An 8,412-nucleotide genomic window follows, 5' to 3' on the forward strand; every position below is an offset into this window, starting at 1 on the left:
GGCCGTTCGTCGTTTTAAGACTTCTTTTCTGATTCGGGCTCTTTCTCGGACCTCGGGTAGGAGGTCGAGTTCTTCCCTTTGTGCCTGAGGGTTACCTCCTTCGTTGTAGAAGGTTCTGGTCTTGATCCTTTCTATTTCGACGGGAATCATTGCCTCCATTCCGTAGGCTAGTCGGAATGGGGATTCTCCTGTTGTAGAGTGCGGGTTGTCCGATATGCCCATAATACCTGGGGGAGTTCATCGGCCCATGCCCCTTTGGCCTCTTGGAGTCTTCGTTTTAACCCGGCCAAGATGACTTTATTTGCGGCCTCTTGTCCATTGGCTTGCGGGTGTTCGACCGATGTGAACTGCTGTTTGATTTTTAGCTCGGCCACCAAGTTCTGAAAACTTGTGTCTGTGAACTGTGTTCCATTGTCTGTTGTGATGGAGTAGGGACTCCGAACCTCGTGACAATGTTTTTGTATAGGAATTTACGGCTTTTCTGAGCCGTAATAGTGGCTAAGGGTTTAGCCTCGATCCACTTTGTGAAGTAGTCGACCCCTACTATGAGGTACTTGACTTGCCCCGTCCTTGTGGGAATGGGCCGAGTAGGTCGAGTCCCCACTTTGCGAAGGGCCATGGTGCGGTGATGCTTATGAGGTCTTCGGGCGGTGCTTTGTGAAAATTGGCGTTTTTTTTTTGGCAGGGGGGCATATTTTCACAAACTCTGCCGCTCTTTTGCAAGGTCGGCCAGTAGAACCCGGCTCTGACTATTTTCTTGGACAGGGCCCGGGCTCCGAGATGGTTCCCACACATGCCTTTGTGGACTTCTTCGAGGACGCTCTTTGTTTCTGTGGTCGGGACGCACCTCAGGAGGGGGTTTGAGAATCCTCTTCTGTATAATACTCGTGGATTAACGTGTAGTTCTGGGCGTCTTTGTAAGCCTTTTAGCTTCTTTTCTTTCGGCGGGAGAGTTCCCGATTTCAGATAGTTGAGTATGGGGGTTATCCATCCTTGTTGTTGCCCGGATATATTTAGTATTTCTTCCTCCCTTAACACGGAGGGATTGTAGAGTTTCTTGGAGGAGACTTCTGTTGTTCCCTCCGGGCTTGGTGCTAGCAAGTTTTGAGAGGGCGTCTGCCCGGGCATTTGCTCCCGGGTATGTGCTGGATTTGTATTTCCGGGAAGTGTCGTAATTGCGCCTGTGTTTGGTCCAGGTATTTTTTCATAGTAGGGTCTTTGGCCTGGTAGCTTCCATTTACTTGTGATGTGACGACCTGGGAGTCGCTGAAGATCGTGATCCTCTTTGCTCTGACCTCTTCGGCTAGTTTTAGTCCCGCTAGTAGGGCTTCGTATTCGGCTTGGTTATTTGAGGCCTGGAACTCGAATTTTAGGGATAGCTCAATCCGTGTTCCTTGATCGCTTTCGAGTATAACACCAGCCCCGCTTCCTGTTTTGTTTGAGGATCCGTCGACATACAGATTCCATGAGAGTGGGGTTCCCGGGGTCTCAGTGTATTTTGCGACGAAGTCGCTAGGTATTGAGATTTTATGGCAGTCCGGGCTTCATAGTGGAGGTCGAACTCGGACAATTCCACCGCCCATTGTAGGATTCGTCCTGCCATGTCTGTCTTTTGTAGGATGTGTCTCATGGGTTTGGTTTGTCCGGACTTTGATGGTGTGGGCTTGAAAGTAGGGGCGGAGTCTCCGAGCTGTGAACACTAGTGCATAGGCGAATTTCTCTATTTTCTGATAGTTTAATTCGGCCCCTTGTAGTGCTTTGCTTACGAAGTATATGGGGTGTTGCCCCTCCTCATTTTCTCGTATTAGTGCCGAGGCGACTGCCCGATGTCCGACCGACAGTATAGTACGAGCTCTTCCCCTTTAGAGGTCGGGTTAAGATTGGTGGCTGCCCGAGGAATTCCTTGAATTCTTGGAAGGCCTTTTCGCATTCCGGGGTCCAAGAGAAGGGTTTCCCTTTCTTTAGGAGTGAGTAGAGAGGGAGTGATCTTATCGCTGATCCTGCCAAGAATCTCGATAGGGCGGCTAGTCTCCCATTAGTTGTTGTGTACTTCTTTGACACACGTCGGGCTTTTCATATTGAGTATTGCTTGGCATTTGTCCGGGTTTTGCTTCGATGCCTCTCTGAGTCAGCATGAAGCCTAAGAACTTCCCGGCTTCTGCGGCGAAGGTGCACTTTGTCGGGTTAAGTCTCATGTTGTGTTTCCGGAGGTGTCGAAGATACTGCTGAGGTCGGCGACCAAGTTTCTGTCTTCTTGTGTCTTTACTAGCATGTCGTCGACGTACACCTCTAGCTGTAGCCCGATGTGTTCTGAGAACATTTTGTTCATTAGCCTCTGGTAGGTTGCCCCTGCGTTCTTCAGCCCGAAGGGCATTACTACGTAGCAGTAGTTTGCCCTTGGGGTTATGAACGAGGTCTTTTCTTGGTCGGGTCCATACATCGGGATTTGATTGTATCCCGAGTATGCATCCATGAAGGAGAGGTATCTGTAGCCCGAAGCGGCATCGACTAAGGCGTCGATGTTCGGTAGTGGATATGGATCTTTGGGGCAGGCTTTGTTGAGATCCGTGTAGTCGACGCACATCCTCCATTTTCCATTGGGCTTCTTCACTAGGACCACGTTTGCGAGCCATAGGGGGTACTTTACTTCCCTAATGAACCCTGCATCTAGTATGCTTGCACTTGTTCTTCTATTGCTTGCATGCGTTCGGGCCCGAGCTTCCTGCGTCTTTGTTGGACAGGTCGGGATCCCGGGTATACTGATAGCTTATGGCACATCAGGTCGGGCTTATGCCTGGTATATCGGAGGCTTTCCAGGCGAAGAGGTCGGAATTCTCCCTTAAGAGGGTTGTGAGTTCCTCCCTTAGGCCTGCTTCGAGGTTTGCCCCTATGTTTGTTACTTTCTCGGGTGTTTCCCGATCTGGATCTTTTCGGTCTCTCCTTCTGGTTGTGGCCGAAGATCTTCTCGGGCTTGGACTCGCCCGAGTTCTATTGTGTTGACCTCTTTCCCTTTTAGGCTCAGGCTTTCGTTGTAGCATCGTCGTGCTAGTTTTTGGTCGCCTTTTAGGGTAGCGATTCCCTTTGCGTAGGGAACTTCATACAGAGGTGTGGGGTCGAGACTATAGCCGCTAGTCTGTTTAGGGTTGGTCGTCCGATGAGGGCATTGTATGCTGAAGTGACGTCGACTACAATGTAGTCGATGCTTAGTGTTTTGGTTTGCTCGCCTTTTCCAAAGGTAGTGTGTAATGAGATGTATCCCAAGGGGCGGATCGGGGTATCTCCTAGTCCAAACAGGTCAGTGGGATAGGCTTTTAGCTCTTTTTCTTCGAGTCCGAGCTTGTCGAAGGCTGCTTTGAACAGGATATCTGCTGAGCTTCCTTGGTCGATCAGGGTTCGATGTAAGTTGGCGTTGGCTAGGATGATGGTGATCACCATAGGGTCGTCGTGTCCGGGTATTATTCCAAGAGCATCTTCTCGGGTAAATGAGATAGTAGGTAACTCGGGTAAGGGGCTGTCTTCTCGGACATGGTAGACTTCTTTGAGGTGTCTCTTCCGTGAGGATTTGGATGTCCCTCCCCCTGCGAAACCTCCGTTTATCATGTGTATGTGCCTTTCAGGAGTTCGCGGGGTTCGTGTTTGCTCGGCCCGATCTTCGTTATCTCCCCGTCTTCTCTTTCTGGTTTCTTCTCCTTTCTCAGCTATGTATCTGTCGAGTTTTCCCTCTCTGGCTAGCTTTTCTATAACATTCTTTAAGTCGTGGCAGTCGTTAGTAGAGTGGCCGTAGAGTCTGTGATATTCGCAGTACTCGGACCGATCTCTTCCTGCTCTCTTGTGCTTCAGAGGTTTGGGTGGTGGGATCTTCTCGGTGTGGCATACTTCTCTGTAGACGTCTACCAGGGAGACTCGGAGGGGAGTGTAGCTGTGGTATTTTCGTGGCTTGTCCGAGTTGGATTCTTCTTTCTTTTTCTGTTCCCGATCTCGATCTCGGGCGGGTAGGTTGACTCCTTCCTGGAAGAGTCTCTCAGCTGGGAGGTTTCTTCCATGTTGATATACTTTCCTGCCCGTTCTTGTACTTCGTATAAGGAGGTCGGGTATCTTTTGGATAGGGATTGGCTAAACGGTCCTTCTTTTAGGCCGTTTGCTAGTCCCATGATGGCTGCTTCCGTGGGCAAGTGTTGTATGTCCAGGCAGGCCTTGTTGAATCGCTCCATGTACTCTCTGAGAGTTTCTTGGTTGCCTTGTTTGATCCCGAGTAGGCTGGGGGCATGTTTTGCCTTGTCCTTTTGAATAGAGAACCTTGTTAAGAATTTTTGGTCAGGTCTTCAAAGCTGGAGATTGATCCTGGTGGCAGGTCGTCGAACCACTTCATGGCTGACTTAGTGAGAGTGGTGGGGAAGGCTTTGCATCGAATCGCGTCGGAGGCGTCGACTAAGTACATTCTGCTTCTGAAATTGCTGAGGTGATGACTTGGATCGGTGGTGCCGTCGTAGAGGTCCATATCTGGTGGTTTGAAGTTTCGCGGTACCTTCTCTTTCATGATCTCTTGTGTGAAGGGATCATGGTTGCTTTCGGGAGTGGTGCCGTGTTCCGTCCGATCTTTTAGGTTGGCCTCTATCTTCCGCAGTTTTTCTTCCAATTCTCTGTGTTTGCGAGCTTCCCTTCTCAGATCCTGTTCAGTTTCCTTCTGCTTCTTTACGTCCTCTTCGAGTTGTCTCAGCCGGCTTTGTTGTGCCCGAACTGTTTCCAGAATCTCCGAACTTTTTCTCTTTCGGGATTTTGTGGATCTTTGTCTGGGGGTGATGTCTTTGGGCGATTCTGTTTGTTTCCTCCTGGAGTGCGTGGTGATAGAGGGCTGTCCGGCCGTTCTCCGGTGTCAACTTCCTCTTCTTGTTCTGATGTAGCGTGGTTATTGTTGGGAGGGTCGTCCGCCATGGTAAAGGGATGACTTCCAGGTTCCCCGGCAACGGCGCCAATGTTCCGAGGTTACCTGAAACGTGCAGCTCGGTCTTCCGGCAAGGCCCGAGGTGGTGGGTCTGAGACCCGAGCTGGTTGTGCTGAACGGCGGGGGGTTGTACCTGCAATGACACTCCGATGCTTAAGTTAGCATGGGTCCAAGCAGATATCAAGTAGAATTAGAGTATGAGTTATACCTGGGTGCTCCAGTGTATTTATAGTAGTTGGCTGCGATCATCCCTGGATAAGATATTCTTATCTTATCTTATCTTTTGGGAGATTCATTTCTATCTTTGCAGAACCGCCTTTCCCAGGCCCTTTCGGCCTTTAGGTTTTGGTCTTAGTTCCTTCTGATGGGCCTTTCTTTGGCCTGTTTGTCCGAGGTCCGACCTCGAACGTGGGCCTTGGGTCGAGGTCGGGCCTTCTATCAGCTTTACCGAGTTTGGAGAGCTCGGTCAGGGTATGAACACTCTCCATGCTTTAACTTTACTCTTGCATCAAGTATTAGTTAATATGCCATTGGCTTATATTGTTTTCTCTTTTACATGCTTAGCTACCATGTAGTGTGAGAATCATACTCTTATTTGGCATTAGCCCCCGCCTATGTTCTAATTGCCTTGATATCTTTGTTATAGGCTTAATTTTCTTTCCTTTTCTTTCCTTTTAGGTTGGCCACCAGAAAAGAAAAAAGGAAAAGTTTCTAAATGGGGCAACAAACAAGTCATCCGCACAACCTTTTGAAGGAGCTCATCAATTATCGCAACCCATCCACCTTGCTCTTCTTTGCATGCACCGAGGACGGTGCAATCTTCAAGTGTGGGGAGGTCGTCCGACCGATCTCCATGGGTACCAATTTCCTTTTCAACACCAAATTTTTATTTTTCTTTGTTAGATTAGCTATTGCATTGCATGATTGGTTGCATGTTAGTTAGAATTTGTACATATTTTTTACCACTCCTTTCTTATTAGGACTACTTGGTTAGGGTGATGATTTTCTTTCCAAGAAACTGTTTTAGGGCACCCTACCAATTTGAAAAAGAAAATTTGTGGAACTTGCTTGAAAGAATTTATTTTGGAACATGGTTCTTGAGCTAAGAACACAAGCTTGTGAGATTTGAGCCTAATTGTGTGGTTACATCTTATAACCACTTATTTTCCTTCTTGTGTGTAATTGTTCTCTTTCTATGATTGTAATCTTTGATTTGTTTTAATCTATATGTCCCATTATTCCTCGTATTCATGCATTTATATGAGTGAGGCCATCATTTCATTAGCTCACCTACCCAAATAGCCTAGCTTTTACTCTCCTTTGTTAGCCGATTTTGAGCCTACGCTTAACCCGCTTGTTCTTATTTTAGCACATTACAAGCCTTAAAGCGGAAAACAATGAATGTCCTTTATTGGGATCTTTGATTGGCTTAGGCTAGTGAGTGTGAGTGTCATCCAAGAGTGGGAAGACTTTGGGAGATTGGTTGGGATAAAAGGGTGTTTGTGTTTTGTATTTTTATATTGGGGAATTGGGTACATACTCATGTATTGATTAAATATATAGATCTTATGCATTGATGTTCTTGTGTATAGTTTGAAAGAAAAAGAAAAATGAAAAAAAAAAGAAATAAAAGTGAAAAAGAAAAGAAAAGAAAAAAAAAATATAAAAAAAGAAAGGAAAAAAAGAAAAAAAAGAAAAGTAATAAAGGGGACAAAATGCCCCAAAGTGAAGCTCAATAAGAATCAATGCATAAGTGTTGTGAAATGAAAAGAAAATGCATGAGTATGTGAAAAAGTGAGGAATGGGTAGTTAGATTAGTACTTAATTGTATAGGTCATTATAGGTTAGGTGGGAAAGTTTAAGTTAATCAAAGATTCAAATCCTAAGTCCACTAGCCATATATGATCCTACCTTGACCCTAGCCCTATTACAACCTAAAGAAAAGACCTCATGATACATGTATGCATGCATTGAATAATTGTTGATTGTTAGAAGAAAAACAAATCTTGGAAAGCATGATTAGGGGAGAATTGAGAGAATCGACCCCAAACACCGAGCGACTAGAGTGCAAACACTCCCGGTGAGGGTTCGATACTCAATTCCGTGATTCCCGGCTTTCATAAGCTTTCTTCTTGCAAGTCTATTTGAACTTCAATTTTTATATTTGAATTGGTAGGATTCATGAATCGTTATATGATCTTGGCCCTATTTGTGCACGTATGACTTGGAGGATTGATTTATTTTTAACCAAGTAGGTAAAACCATTTTGCATTTAGTTGCATATAGTTTAGGTTGCATATAGTTTATTTACATGGAATAAATGTTGATACCCTTTGTTTCTCTCTTGGCTTAAGCATGAGGACATGCTTGGTTTAAGTGTGGGGAGGTTGATAAACCCCATTTGTAGGGATTATCTTGTATTGATTTTAGGGGATTTTATAACCTTTTACCCACATTTATTCAATAAAATAGCATGGTTTTATAACTTCTCCCATAATTGTGCTTAAGAGTGAAAACATGCTTTTTAGGTCTTAAAATAGCTAAATGTAATTTACCTTGATTCCATTAGATGCCTTGATATGTTTGTTAAGTGATTTAAGGTTTAGGAGGCAAAGATTGGATCAAGGGAATGAAGAAAGAAAGCATGAAAAGTTGGAGAACTCATGAAGAAATGAAAGAACCGGAAAGCTGTCAAGCTGACCTCTTCGCTTTTAAATGACCATAACTTGAGCTACAGAGGTCCAAATGATGCAGTTTCAGTTGGGTTGGAAAGCTAACATCCGGGGCTTTGAAACGATATAAGATTTGCCATAGTTGCATTGCGCATAGGGGCGCGCACGCGCATGGTACGCGGACGCGCCGATGGTGGCACATGACCCACTTAATGCAACACGTGGCCAGCGATTTTAGAAGCCTTGTGGGCCCAATCCAACTCATTTCTGATGCTATTTAAGCCAAGGATTGAAGGGGGAATGAACATACTTTACATACTTTTGATCATTAGTCATAGTTTAGTTTTAGAAGTAGTTAGAACTAGTTTTTAGAGAGAGAAGCTCTCACTTCTCTCTAGAATTAGGATTAGGAATTAGGGTTAGATTAGGATCTCATAGTTCTAGGTTTAATTCAAGTCTCCTTCTACTTCTACCTTCAATTGATGATTGCTACACTTTGGTTCTTCTCTCTATCCCTATTCTCTTGTTGTAATTTCTCTTATTTTGTTTCTAGGTTTTATAATTGAGATATTCTTGTTCTCTTTATTTTCTTTCAATAATGCACTTTGAGGTAATTCATGATAATTGTGATTTCCTTTATTGTTGTTGTTAATTCTTTACATTCAAGTGTAGTTAGAATTCATTCTTGTTGTGATTGACTATACTTTTCTTTGTGCCTTCCAAGTGTTTGATGAAATGCTTGGAAGAATGTTAGACTAGAATTTTATGTTCTTGGCTTGAGAAGGTAACTTAGGATTT

The sequence above is a fragment of the Arachis stenosperma genome, chromosome 5 (assembly GCF_014773155.1).
Source record: "Arachis stenosperma cultivar V10309 chromosome 5, arast.V10309.gnm1.PFL2, whole genome shotgun sequence".
Classification (NCBI taxonomy): Eukaryota; Viridiplantae; Streptophyta; class Magnoliopsida; order Fabales; family Fabaceae; genus Arachis; species Arachis stenosperma.